The 14,007-nt window shown below is 48.1% G+C and overlaps 1 protein-coding gene and 1 pseudogene across 2 annotated transcripts in view; both read left to right on the top strand.

The window, feature by feature from the left end:
* The window catches only part of WWC1 (WW and C2 domain containing 1), a 152,795-nt gene that overhangs the window by 20,500 nt on the left and 118,288 nt on the right, over positions 1-14,007 (top strand). The gene's annotated exons all lie outside the window — the stretch shown is intronic.
* LOC309959770 (mitochondrial import receptor subunit TOM7 homolog) lies at positions 8,620-8,995 on the top strand (annotated as a pseudogene). The gene has a single exon. The product of its transcript is annotated as a mitochondrial import receptor subunit TOM7 homolog (transcript).

Here is a 14,007-nt window from a genome sequence, read left to right as displayed (position 1 = left end):
GGGTTTCTCAGAGTGTGATCGGCCAACCTCCTGCCTTCCTCCCCCACGGAGCTTGTAAAACACAGATTCCTGGGGCCCTACCTGAAAACGACTGAATCAGAATCTCAGCAGGGCTTCCCAGAATCTGCATTTTTAACCTGCCACCCAGCCGATTCTAATACCCCTTAATAAAACTGAAAAACCTCTCCTCCCCCTACCCACAAGGCACTGTCTTTCCTTTGCACAAACCGGATCCTTGCCCTGACTGCTGGTGCTCCCTCCCTGTGCTGCTACACCCACTTAAAGGGCCACCTCTTCCCAGGAGCCTGCCTAGCTGTCTTCGTCCCAGCTCAGGTAGGGGGCCCTCTGTGCACCCTTCTAACACGGCTCTGCCACATCGTCATTTCTCTCTCCTGTCTGTGTTCTCTGCTGAATGGTAACGCATCCTGCCGAGCCTCCCCAGGCCCAGCATAAAGTTTTGTGCCTAATTAGAACTAATAAATGAATATGAGCGAAGGCAGCTGAGAGGGAACGGTGACGCCGCAGAGTAGAGGGTGAAAAGTAGATGCTTCCCGCTAGGAAGCCGCCATCTTCCAGTCCTTCTCTCGGTCATTCTGAACTCCTAGGTCAAGTTTTGGAGCCAGAGGGCAAGTATCGGACCCAAGGAGAGCCCAGGGCTCTGGCTGGCCTGGGGCACAGCCCACCTGTTTGGGGCTGAGGCGTCCCCAGTGGAAGCCTAGCTCTCTATCTACATTTTGGAAAAACTCCAGCAGAAAAAAAGGCTCAAGGATGGTTTGCCAGCCCCAAGCCTGACGCCAAACTCAGGGCCTCTAGAATGTTCAACACCCCCCTCCCCTTGTGAAGGCAGGAGGAGTCAAAGAATAGAGCTATCGGACCATGAAACTCCCAAGAGTCCTTTCCCCCAGCGTTTCTCAGAGACCGCTGCCACTGTTTTCTGTGTGAGGCTCCGAATTGCCATTTGCCAAACTGGTAAACGTTGACCCAGCAGAAATCAGGCAAAAATAGGAGAAGCCCGGGACAGGCTGCCTTAATCGTGTTGGTGAAGGGAGAGCCAGGTGCCTGTGAGCTGAAGAATGCTGCCCATCACCTCGCTCTGAAAAACGAAACGTATTTCCTTAATCTTAACAGCTTGAGCACCCCGAAACCTGCTTTACCAGTCCAGGGTGCCTCCTCTGATCTTGCTTGCTTATCTGTGTATATGTGGGGTCGTGGGACAAGGTGACTTTGGGAAGACCTGGCCTGCTTGAGACTCTAGGGTCAGCCCAGACTGCTGTGACCACAGGGGACCTTAGCCCCGGAGACAGGCTGACCTCTTAACACATGAAGTCAGAGTGAGGGCACCTGCTCTCAGTCCAAAGTAGGGTCGGAACCTTCCTGGGTTCTTGGAAGAGAAAGAGGATTGGCTGAATTATAGGTGGCAGGGCAGAGCAGCTGAGGGCTCCGTGCACAGTAGGCCCTCAGCAAATAAATGCTTCTCGCATTGAGCTGGTGAGAAGGGAGCAGCCAGTGTTAAATGTGGGATCTGTCAGAATCCTTCAGACATTTGCTGAAATTCCATGAGGGCGTCAGGGATTATAAGGTTTTAAGGTCATTACTGAGTTTCTTTCGTGATTTTTTTCATAAGGATGTCATTTCTGAATCCACTCTCTTTCTCTTCCCATCTCCCCAAATTACCCTTCCTCCTTCCCTTCCAGGAGGAAGACAGTACGGTGTTATCATTTGGTCAAAATTTCACATTCAGAAAATGGTAACGTTCAAAAATCTTGTTCAGTGCTGCAGCACCCCCTCCCCCAAGCTGGAGGTTGTGACAGCTGTCACTTACTGAGGAATTTTACATGCATTTACCATTTCGCTTGTGCCTTCGAGAGGAGGCAGCTGAGGCCCAGAGAGGCTAGAGAATTTATCAAGGTCACACAGCAAGTTGGCGAGCGAGCGGCTTGGATTTTACTGCGGGCTCTGTGACTCCACGGCCCCGGGTGCTTGTCAGTGCCGCGTCGTTGTCTCCTAGAGGTCATTGGTGCTTGTTGATATAACATCGCTAACCATTTCTCCACCATTTCTCAGAGCGTTTTGTCCACGTGTCCTGATTAGAGAATTAGTTAAGCTCTCGAGCTCTCCAGGGAGCCGTGGCTGGAATCCCTCCTCCTTCCTAGAGTCTGCAGGCAGCCAGATCCCACAGACCCTGCTCTGTCGGGCGGTGAGGACGAGAGATGTGGCCCCGTGGTTGGGGGGCCGGCAGGCAGGTTGTGATGACCCACGGGGCACGTGTTCCCTGTCAGTTCCCAGGCACTGAACCCAGGCACCCCCCCCTCCCCGCCTGGGACCTCCTCTCCTATTTCCCTCTTTGCCTCCTGCCCTCCTAGGATCGACAGCTATTTGGAAAGGTGAGCACAGAGGCCTTTTCAGAAAGAGTCCTATTCTCCCGTCTTCCTGGTACCCTCGCTCACTGGAGAGAGAGAAGCAGGATTGTGTGGGGAGGGAGAGGCAAGTGTACGGGAACAGTTTAGATCTAATTGTTCATGATCCAGAATGTCCTCGTTTGCATTCAGGGATGCTGCCCGCCTTTGTGAGGGGCCACACCAAGTTGAACGATGTGTTATCAGTGCAATGCAATAGCCCGATGACGTCATGAAAATCCAGGCTTTGGGAGAACATGTTCACAGGCAAGAATGCAGCGATGAAAAGATGGAAGGGCCTGGTTACGCTGCATAATCCAGCTTTTACTGTATAACCCCTGGGCTTATTGGCCCCTTGTTCCTGTTCTCTTTGGCAAAGAATGATTTTTTTTTTTAACTTTCTGATTAGCAATCAGTAGTTTAAGCCTGCTAATCACCTCTTTAGCTTGGCATGTGGACCAAGGAAAGGCCACAGCACTTAATGTGTTCTCTCAGATCCAGAAGTTCAGAAATGTAGTCAGCCCCAATTTTTTTTTTTTTTTTTGCGGTACGCGGGCCTCTCACTTCTGTGGCCTGTCCCATTGCGGAGCACAGGCTCAGGACGCGCAGGCTCAGCGGCCATGGCTCACGGGCCCAGCCGCTCCATGGCATGTGGGATCCTCCCGGACTGGGGCACGAACTCGTGTCCCCTGCATCGGCAGGTGGACCCTCAACCACTGTGCCACCAGGGAAGCCCTCATTTTAACCATTTTTAAGTGTACAGTTCAGAGGCATTAAGTACATTCCCATTGCTGTGCAGCCATCCCCACCATCCGTCTCCAGAACTCTTTTCATCTTGCAAAACGTAGACTCTATCCGGGTTAAACACTCACTGCCCATTTCCCCTCCCCCAGCTCCCGGCAACCACCACTCTACTTTCTTCCTGTACGAATTTCACTGTTCTAGGTGCCTCATGTGAGTGGAGTCATATAGGATTTGTCCTTTTGTGACCGGCTTGTTTCACTCAACATAATGTCCTCCAGGTCCATCTCCTCTGCAGCATGTGTCAGGATTTCCTTCCTTTTTCAGGCTGAGTACTATTCTATTGTATGTTTACACCATGTTTTATTTATCCATTCATTTATTCACGGACACACTTTCACCTTTTGGTTATCGTGAATAATGCCACTGTAAACATGGGTGTAAAACTATCTGTTCGTGCCCCTGCCTTTACATCCTTTGTGTACGCACCCAAAAGTGGAATTGCTGGATCATATGGTAGTTCTATTTTTAATTTTTTGAGGGACTGCTATGCCGTTTTCCACAGTGGCTGCACCATTTGCCATTCCCACCAGCAGCGCACAAGGGTTCCAGTGTCTCTGCACCTTCACCAACACACTTAGTATTGTCTGTTTTTGGTTTTTTTTCATAGTAGCCATCCTAATGGGTGTGACGTAGTATCTCGTGGTTTTTTATTTTCACTTCCCTGATGATTAGTGATGTTGAGCATCTACACAGATACTTTTAAAAAAAACGAACTTCTCCTGTCATTTCAAAGCTAAAGGCAGTAAAATGTAAGGTTCAAGGTGCTGAATCTGAGAAGCCGTGCTGCCTGGGTTTAGTGCTAGCTCCACTCCTTGCTGACTGTAGCTGTGGGTCAGTTGCAAGATCTCTCTGTGCTTCGACTTCTCACCTGTAAAATGGGGTAAAAAGTAAACTGCCTCATAGGGCTACTGGGAGGATTCAGTGATCTAATACAGATAAATCTCATGGAAAGTGTGAGACTTGTTATATGTGTTTGATGAGTGCTGGACTTCATTACTCTCAGAGTAGAATCTGCTGCCTTCCATCCTCCAGGGATGGTTTTCCTCTCTGCCTAGTCTTTTTCAAGTGGGGTAACAGCCTGGGGAATTTGAGGTGAGATGGTGGCTTGAACCCAGTAGGTTTTCACACTCCCAGGTTGGGCACGTCAGGAGGAAAAAGAGCAGTGGCACAACTACTGAAGCTCGCACGCCTAGAGCCCGTGCTCCGCCACAAGAGAAGCCATCACAATGAGAAGCCCGCGCACCGCAACGAAGAGTAGTCCCCGCCCGCCGCAACTAGAGAAAACCCGCACGCAGCAATGAAGACGCAACACAGCCACAAATAAATAAATAAATAAATTTATTAAAAAAGAAAGAAAACATGAGCAGTGGCAGCCTCTGAAATCCATCCTGAAACTCGGCAGCATCTGGTTTCGAGAGTGAGTTTGTGTAGAGCTGGCAGCCAGGAAATGGGACTGGGAATCTAGTGCAAAGGTAGTTTCTCTGGTTCCTTCAACCAATAACTATTAGAGCAAATAACCATCTGGATGAGAAATGGCTCCTAATTGCCTTGGAGTAAGGCAGTTAGCTAAGGGTTTGTGTTGCTGCATGTGTCACCATGGGACCCTGCATCCTGACGGCCTGGAGAACTGTCCTCAGGCCTATATCCTCTGCATCTCAGCATTTGGGCCTCCCTATTGTGCCCCATCTGTAGGTCATTAGCCTCCTGGGAGAGAGATTAGGGTTCCCCTGTCCCTAATTCCAGGGGAAATTCCAGGAGTGTCAGAAGGACCCTGGGTCCTTCCCAGTGCAAATCTCTGACTTGGTCACTCTGCCCAAGGGAAGGAGTCATGGGAAAGTTAATCCTCATCTCTGATCCTTCTCTAAAGCCTAACCCAGTTTCCTTAGCAAACATACTGAAGGAAGCGGTGGCGGGGCGGGGAAGGAGTCTTCCCCCTCACCTGCCTTTACCTGGTTAACTCCTTCTCAGGGCCCAGCTTTTTTTTTTTTTTTTTTTTGTTTGTTTGCGGCACGCGGGCCTCTCACTGTTGTGGCCTCCCCCGTTGCGGAGTACAGGCTCCGGACGCGCAGGCCCAGCGGCCATGGCTCACGGGCCCAGCCGCTCCGCGGCATGTGGGATCTTCCCGGACCGGGGCACGAACCCGTATCCCCTGCATCGGCAGGCGGACTCTCAACCACTGCGCCACCAGGGAAGCCCCGAGGGCCCAGCTTTTAACATCAGTTCCTCAAGGGATCATCGCCCTGCTCCTGGAATGGGGCCAGGCGCAGTGTTTATATTCCCTCACAGAGCAATATTCTTTCTCTTTAAATCAGTTGTTCAATGGTTATTAGTTAAGACCTCATGTTTTCTTCTGTTTGATGTCAGCCCAGGACTCTTCTAGATTAGCCATTCTCAAAGAGTGTTCCCTGGAGGCCCCTGAGATTCTCTCAGAAGGTCTGCAAGCTCAAACTTCATAATAATACTAAGAAATTATCTGCCTTTTTAACTTTCTACCTATCATGAGAGGACTGTGGAGTTTCCCAGAGGCTACGTGACATGCAGTTTTGCAACAGACTGATGCAAAAGCAGCTCTTAGGACTCAGCGGTCTTCTTTTAAGCCATTCATTAAAGAGATTTGCAAAAATGTAAAATACTGCCACTCTTCTCACTGATTTGTGGGAGAGGGCTTGGAAAATATAATTAATTATAAGGATGTGATTTATGTTAACATGTGATTGGTTTATTATTTTTATTTTCAAAGGAATTAATATTTTAAAATTTTCTGTTTTCATTTCTAATATGATAAATGTTGATCAACAAAACCCACATGTGGACTTCCCTGGTGGCGCAGTGGTTAAGAATCCGCCTGCTAATGCAGGGGACACAGGTTCGAGCCCTGGTCTGGGAGGATCCCACATGCCACGGAGCAACTAGGCCCGTGAGCCACAACTACTGAGCCTGTGCATCTGGAGCCTGTGCTCTGCAACAAGAAAGGCCACGATAGTGAGAGGCCCATGCACCGCGATGAAGAATGGCCCCCGCCTGCCACACTGGAGAAAGCCCTCGCACAGAAACGAAGACCCAACACAGCCAAAAATAAATAAATAAATAAATCTGTTCTTTCAAAAAAAAAGAATCCGCCTGCTAATGCAGGGGACACAGGTTCGAGCCCTGGTCTGGGAAGGTCCCACATGCCGTGGAGCAACAAAGCCCGTAAGCCACAATTACTGAAGCATGCGCACTCTAGGGCCCACGTGCCACAACTAGAGAAAGCCCACGTGCATCAATGAAGACTCAGTGCAACCAAAAAAAAAAAAAAAAAAAAAACCACCCACATGAACAACAACTCTTGGGGTCCTCAGGTTTTAAGAGTGTGAAGGTGTCCCAAGACCAAAAATTTGAGTGAGGATTGCTGCCCTAAACAGGGATCAGGAACTTTTTTCTGTAAAGGACTAGTGGACCATACCCTCTCTGTCTTACCTATTTAACTCTATAGCATGAAAGCAGCCATAGATAATACGTATACAAATAGGCATGGCTTTGTCCCAATGAAACAAGCAGTGAGAGAGTTCGGCCTATGGACCATAATTTGCCATCTCCTGCTCGAGGTTCCAAGCTGTAAAATGCCAGGAACCCCATCTAACCGATAAATTGCTTTATCCCCAACACCTAGCACAGGGCCTGCTACTTAGTAGATGCTCAGGAATTATAACAGAAATAGTGTTTAGCGGCTGGTTGTCCAAGTCAAAAATAACAATGGCTTAACTTCAAGGTAAAACTTCTTTAGCACATTAAAAAAAAAAAAAAAAAATCAAGAGTCAGGCCAGTTAGGGCCAGGGTGATGGCTCAAGGGACCCAGGTTCCTTGTGCTTTTCTGGTCCACCATTCTTAGCATGTGACTTCCATCATTAAACTCACCTCATGGCTCAACCAACCTTAAAGAGCCTCGGGAGAATTAAGCTGATCTGCCAATAATGAACTGCCCATCAGGACGAAACTTAACATTCTTTAAAGAAGGAACATAAAATCCAGATTCTTGACAGCTTAGTGTTCAGAGTATCTAGCATACGATAGAAAAGGTACTCGACTTAGGAAGAAATACAGTAGAAGCAGACCCAAGGATGGCAGAGATGTTGGAATTAGCAGAAAATGAACTAATGTTTATTATAGATATGTTTAAGGAGTTTTAAGGAAAAGAAATCAGTAGGGAAATGGAACCAAATAAAAATTCTAGATGAAAACTACAGTATCTGAAACGAAAACTTCCCTAGATGGATCTAACAGTAGTTCAGATGCTGCAGGAAGAAAGATCATTGAACGTGAAGTCAGAGCAGTAGAAACTATCCAGACTGAAGCACAGAAAGAAAAAAAAAAAGTTGGAAAAAAATGGTCAGAAGCTCAGTGATCTGTGGGATGTTGTTAATCAATGTAACAAATGTATATTTGGATTCCCAAAAGGAAAGGAGAGAGAGAGAGAATGAGAAAATATATTTGAAGAGGTAATGGCTGAAAAGTTCCAAAGTTGGTGAAAAATATTGACCCACAGATCCAAGAAGCTCAACAAACCCTAAGCACGATAATCATGTGGAAAATCACATGTAAATACATCATAGTCACCTTGCTAAAAACCAAAGAGAAAGAGGAAAATCTTAAAATCTCCCAGAGGTTATATAAAGACATGCTGCATGTAGAACAATAAGAACCATTGCTAACTTAATCAGAAACGATGCAAGCCAAAAAATAATTGAATAATATCTCTAAGGTGCTGAAAGGCAGAAAAAACAGTCTGCAATTCTATATCAACAAAAGTATCCTTAAAAAAATGAGGGTAAAATCAAAAGCTTTATTTTCAGTTATAAAGGCCGAGAGAAATGCTCACCAGCAGACTTACACAATAAGAAATGTCAAAAGAAATTCTTTGGGGGGAAAGAAAATGCTATCAGATGGAAATGTGGATCGGCATGAGAAATTAAGAGCACCAGAAATATAAAAGACTTAAAATTTTTTTCTTAATTTCTTTAAAAGATAATTGACTGTTTAAAGCAAACATGATGATAGTGTTATTTTTATTGAAATTTTTTGAAAGGAGGAAAAGAGAATCAAGAAACAGATGAGACAAACAGAAAACAACTAGTACATTAGTAGACTTCAATCTAGCTACATTAATAATTCATTAAAAGTAAACAGACTAGGGCTTCCCTGGTGGCGCAGTGGTTGAGAGTCCGCCTGCCGATGCAGGGGACACGGGTTTGTGCCCCAGTCCGGGAAGATCCCACGTGCCACGGAGCGGCTGGGCCCTTGAGCCATGGCCCCTGAGCCTGCGCGTCCGGAGCCTGTGCTCCGCAACGGGAGAGGCCACAACAGTGAGAGGCTCGCGAACCGCAAAAAAAAAAAAAAAAAAACCAGACTAAACACGCCAATTAAAAGGCAGATATTGTCAGGTTGGGGGGAAAAAACAAAACTCCAGTGTACAGGTTGCCTACAGTAGATTCACTTTGATGTGAATACACAGGTAGGTTAAAGGTAAAAGGAGGGGGCTCTTAAGTGTGTCGCCTGGGCCATCACCATGGTAAAGCTGAGCAAAGAGGCCAAGCGGAGGCTGCAGCAGCTTTTCAAGGGAGGCCAGTTTGCCATCGCTGGGGCTTTATTCCTCTCGTGACTTACCTGGGATTGAAGAGGGTTGCAGATCCTGGAACGACTGAACCAACTGTTTTGAGCTTACTTTGGGGATAAAGGACTATTTGCTCATCTGGTTTTGGAAGCAGTCAATGCAGAGGAACAACATGGAAGGTGTGCCCTCTGGCTGGGATAAGAGATGGGACATCGTTAGATGTTCACCAGTTGCATGACACAGGCTCTTCTCAGATGTGTCTGTGGCAGAGTGGAACCTCTACTGACTTATTTACGGTAGACCGTACTAAAATAAATGTTTTTAACAGTATTAAAAAAAAAAAGTCAAAGGATGGGAAAGGTATAGCATACAGATACTAATCAAAAGAAAACTGGAATGGCTGTAATGACCACACATAGAGTATACCAAAAACAGGAGAATTAGCAGATACAGAGAATGTTTATAATAATTGGCCAATTCATCAAAAAACCCATAATAACCCTAAACGTGTACGCACATAATAGTTGAGTTCAAAATACATGAATAAGTACGTGACTGGATCCACTCTTCGCAAGGGGAAGGGCTGATGGAGACATCTCCTCATTCCTGGCCCGTCTCCCCTGAGTCAGTGAGGAGGACAGCAGTAGGGGCAGAAGCAAACTGACTCCGTAGCCTCGTTCTGTGTTCCGCATTTGTGTCCTTCCTGTGCCTCTGAGAAGGCAGGCCCTGGGCTCTCCCACAGGGGCCCTTGCAGAGAGTTCCCACAGGCTGCTGTACCTCCTCTTGCCCTAAAGGGTTTTCTGGAACCTGCCAACCTCATGTGGGATGCCAGCCAGGACTAGGGCCCGTGCACCTGAGGTTGGAGAGGACTGGGGTCCTAGAGTGATGGATGGGGTCAGGGTTGATCCTGGGGAACTCCAGGTGTCCCAGGACACGGGATAAGGTGGCAGCGTCTACTACCTTCAGGCTGGCTCCTGCCGTTCAGATACTGAAAGGGGCTGAGTCAGCCCCAGGTGGGGCAGGGGAAGGGGTTAGGGGAATTTTTAAGCAGTAATGAAATGTTGCCTGGAAGGGGAAAAGGAGGTGGTTTCCAGATAAGGGTGTGCCTGGATGACAAAGAATTGCATTATTTTCAGTCCCATTTGCTGACAGTCCAGCAATGATTTCTTTCCCCTTCCCTTCCCTTCCCTTCCCTTCCCTTCCCTTCCCTTCCCTTCCCTTCCGTCTCCTTTCCCTCTCCTTTCCCTCTCCTTTCTTTTCCTTTCTTTCTCCCTTTCAAACTGTTAAAAAAATTGTGACAAAATACACATAACATAAAATTTACAATCTTAAGCATTTTTCAGTGTACAGTTCAGTGGCATCAAATACCTTCACGTTGTCATGCAACCATCATCACCTTACCATCCATCTCCAGAATTCTCTCCATCTTGCAAAACTGACTACTCATTGAAGAACTAGCTCCTTATTCTAGCCCCTGGCAACCACCATTTGCCTTTCTGTCTGTATGAATTTGACTACGCTGTGTATTCCATGTAAGTGGAATCATGTGGTATTTGTGTTTTGGGGACTGGCTGATTCACTCAGCATAATGTCCTCCAGGTCCATCCACGGTATAGCATGTGTCAGAATTTCCTTTTTTAAGGCTGAGTAATATTCCACTGTATGTACACACCACATGTTTCTTTTTTTTTTTTTGATCTGTGTTCAGTCTTTGTTGCTGCGCGTGGACTTTCTCTAGTTGCAGCAAGTGGGGGATACTCTACGTTGCAGTGCGCGGGCTTCTCATTGTGGTGGCTTCTCTTGTTGCAGGGCATGGGCTCTAGGCGCACGGGCTTCAGTAGTTGTGGCACGCAGGCTCAGTAGTTGTGGCTCGTGGGCTCTAGAGCACAGGCTCAGTAGTTGTGGCGCACGGGCTTAGTTGCTCCACGGCATGTACGTGGGATCTTCCCGGACCAGGGCTCGAACCCGTGTCCCCTGCATTGGCAGGCGGATTCTTAACCACTGCGCCACCAGGGAAGCCCACCACATGTTTCTTATCCATTCATCTGTTGATGGACGCTGGGGTTGCTTCCACCTTTTGGCTCTTGTGAATAATGCTGCTCTGACCACGAGCAGACAGCAGTGATTTCTTTGTTGTTTAATTTTGCTTTGTGTTAAGGTAATGAGGTAAAGGCAGGGATAGAAGTTAGTGGTTCAGGACACGGGCAGCCTTATTTCACGCAGGAGACCTAGAAAGTAAGCACCTGGGAGAGTTTATCCCTGCAGATCTGCGTATTTGATGGGACAGAGCTGTCGAAACCTTTCGGTAGTTGGGGGCTTTAAAGTCCATCCCACCCTTCCGCCAGTCCTTTGCCCTTCGTGGCCCCCGTCGTCACAGTTAAGATGTCATTTCTTGCTTCGGCTATTGTAACAGGGTGGCCAGACTCCAAGATCATTTTCCAGCAACTCATGTTGCAACTACTTCTGGAATTTTCTTCCACAGGGCCTTCCAGAGCAAATTGCTCCCCTTCTCAGAAACTTCTCATGGTTCTCCAAGGCCCATAGAAAACCCCGAAACTTCTTAGCATGACTCAGGGCCCCACTGGCCTTCTAGGCCCCTTCCCTTTCCTTCCCTCCATTTCCCTCCTTTATTGATTGGCCCATTTGTTCACTCTGGGGCCTGTATTTTTGTATTTGTTTCTGACGTGCATGTCTGCTACTGACTCATTGAAATAGTGTGTTAAAGGGCCCAGCACATAAGAAGTGCTGTAGTGTTTATGATGAAAAGACTTTTACCTGGGGTCTCATTAGCTCTTCAGTGATAACCTCGTGAGGTCAATCGTTTCATCCCCCGTTGACAAGCTGAGAAATTGAGCTTTAGAACTGCTGAGAAATGAGTTTGGATCAAACTCAGAACCAAGATTCAGAACCAGGCTGTTCCTCTGAGCAAGACTGTGGCTTTATGAGATCCTGGAAAGCCGGAGGCAGCAAGAATAAATGCTCAGGGGCTCTGGATGTGCTCTCTCGCCAAGGAAAGATGAGGTTTTGTGGGGACTGAGTTTTTTGGGTTTTTTTTTGTTTTTTTTTGCCGTACGCGGGCCTCTCACTGTTGTGGCCTCTCCCGTTGCGGAGCACAGGCTCCGGACGCGCAGGCTCAGCGGCCATGGCTCACGGGCCCAGCCGCTCCGCTGCATGTGGGATCTTCCCGGACCGGGGCACGAACCCGTGTCCGCTGCATCGGCAGGCGGACTCCCAACCACTGCGCCACCAGGGAAGCCCTGTGGGGACTGAGTTTGACTGAAGAACCATGAAAGGCCAGTGCTTGTAGATGTCCACTTAGTGAAAGCCTGAGTGTAAAGTAGCAGAGTGGAGCATTGAGTTGGCTGCTTTTCCAACTCTAGAAGGACACATAAAGGGAATATAAGCTCACGATGGAAGGAACACGCTTCTCCCTTTCTAGGGGACCCAGGAACGAGGAAAAAGCCCTACCAAAATCGGTTGCATTCATGCTGGTACAATTCTGAATGCTCAGCTGGATGGATGAGGAAGTTGGAGCAAGCGGGTGGACGCAGACTCCTTCCTCCAATGTGCAGCTTGCTGAAGTGCGGCAGCCGAGGACAGAGGAGAAATCAGAAATGCCCATGGGGTGGTGAGGGACTTGCCCAAGGTCACCCAGCTGAAAAATGCTGAGCTGGGCCTCCCACAATTTAAGAGTCCGGGTCCAGTGGTTCCGGCGTCTCGTGCAGGCTGCTTTGAATACACATCTTCCAGTTGGAGCCCCGTAGCACAGTGCAAAGAGCATGGGCTTTTGAGCATCATTTGCAGCCTTGGCCAGGTTGGCCGGCCTCAGCGCTTTCATCTCTCTGCAAGGCGTGGATAAGAACCCTTTCCTCACGGGGCAGTTGAGGACTAAGTGAGCAGTCAGGCAAAGCTGCCAGCGGGTGCCTAGGACAGAGTCGGGTTACTAATGCGGCCGTTTCCTGGTGAGTTCTTGCTTTATCAGCTCTTCCTTTGCTCGGCAGTGTGTACGACCATCGCCTGGGACTTGCCCCACGTGGTCAAGATTCTTGGTTGACGGCACCTTAGATGCTCTCACCAAAGGAATAGGAGGTTCTGACTGAATACAAAGGTCAAACAAGTACAGCCTCCTTACTCTTCTTGTCAGAGCGTTTCCATTGGCCTACACCAGCAATCGTGGGGTGGGTAACGGGGAATTTCCTCACTTCCTTTTCCCCCAGAGTATCTGCGTGACCTCAGTTTCTGGTGACTGTTTGCCGTGGCGTTTGGTACTTATCCCACCAGCTCAGCCAGCATCCACCCTGGGCTGGCTGTGCCCTCACCCCTCTCCCACCTCCAGTAAACTAGACGTGCCTCACTGGGAACCTCAGCTTTGTCTGGAGAGAGCAGGTGGACCTCAGGCTCTTTCCCGCCTGCGAAGTTGGCCTTGCCTTTTGGCTCCCCCTTTGTGGGGTGCCCTTTTCTTCCTTCCCCCTTGGTAATATCTCAGGAAGAAAGTTCTACCCTAGAGTTTCCAGGAAGCCACTTGATTGCATTACTGATTGATAACTGCATTTACCCTGGAGTGGACAGAGCCATAGTTCTGAGTTCTGCTTAGGACTTAACGTGTGCTGACGTCAAGGCCCAAGTGAAAAACTGAGAAGGCCTGGTTATGCCGAGTGCCTGGCGGACACCACCGGGGAGGCTTTGAGGTCTCTTATTTTATATGTTTCAAAAAAGGGCTCCTTCTTCTTTTGAGACAGAACTTCAAACGAAGCATTCCAGGCCACACTTCCTTTTGGTAAATCTTAACCAGTGTAAATGTTTGCTTTTGTGTTGTAAATCTTAGGAGGTTGGGCTGGGGGAGGGAGGGGGAGGGGAGGGAGGGAGGAATTTCAGAAGCAGGTGTCCTGCCAGCAAAAGTTAAAACTTAATCTGCTGTTTGGGGTGTTTGGGGGAGACGGGTAGCTGGGAGGGGAGCATTTATAATTAACGAGCCATGCTAATGAACTGGAATTTGGAGACAGCTTTTTTGCCAGGTTGTACGAATTCCTGGACCTCGTGCCCGCGGCCCCCTGGAAAGAAAGGGAGTTTAGGAAAATTCCGACTTGCAGGCAGAAACCCCTGTTGGGGAAGTCAGTGAATGAACATGGGAGGAACAGGGCAAAACAGTAATTAAAAGGGTAGAAAGATAAAGGGGAAAGTGAAACGATACAAAGCAGTATTCATTAATAACTGTGG

This window comes from Leucopleurus acutus (genome assembly GCF_964270905.1).
Source record: "Leucopleurus acutus genome assembly, chromosome: 3".
Classification (NCBI taxonomy): domain Eukaryota; kingdom Metazoa; phylum Chordata; class Mammalia; order Artiodactyla; family Delphinidae; genus Leucopleurus; species Leucopleurus acutus.
Note: the sequence above shows the minus strand (reverse complement) of the source record. Positions and strands in the feature narration are given on the sequence as shown.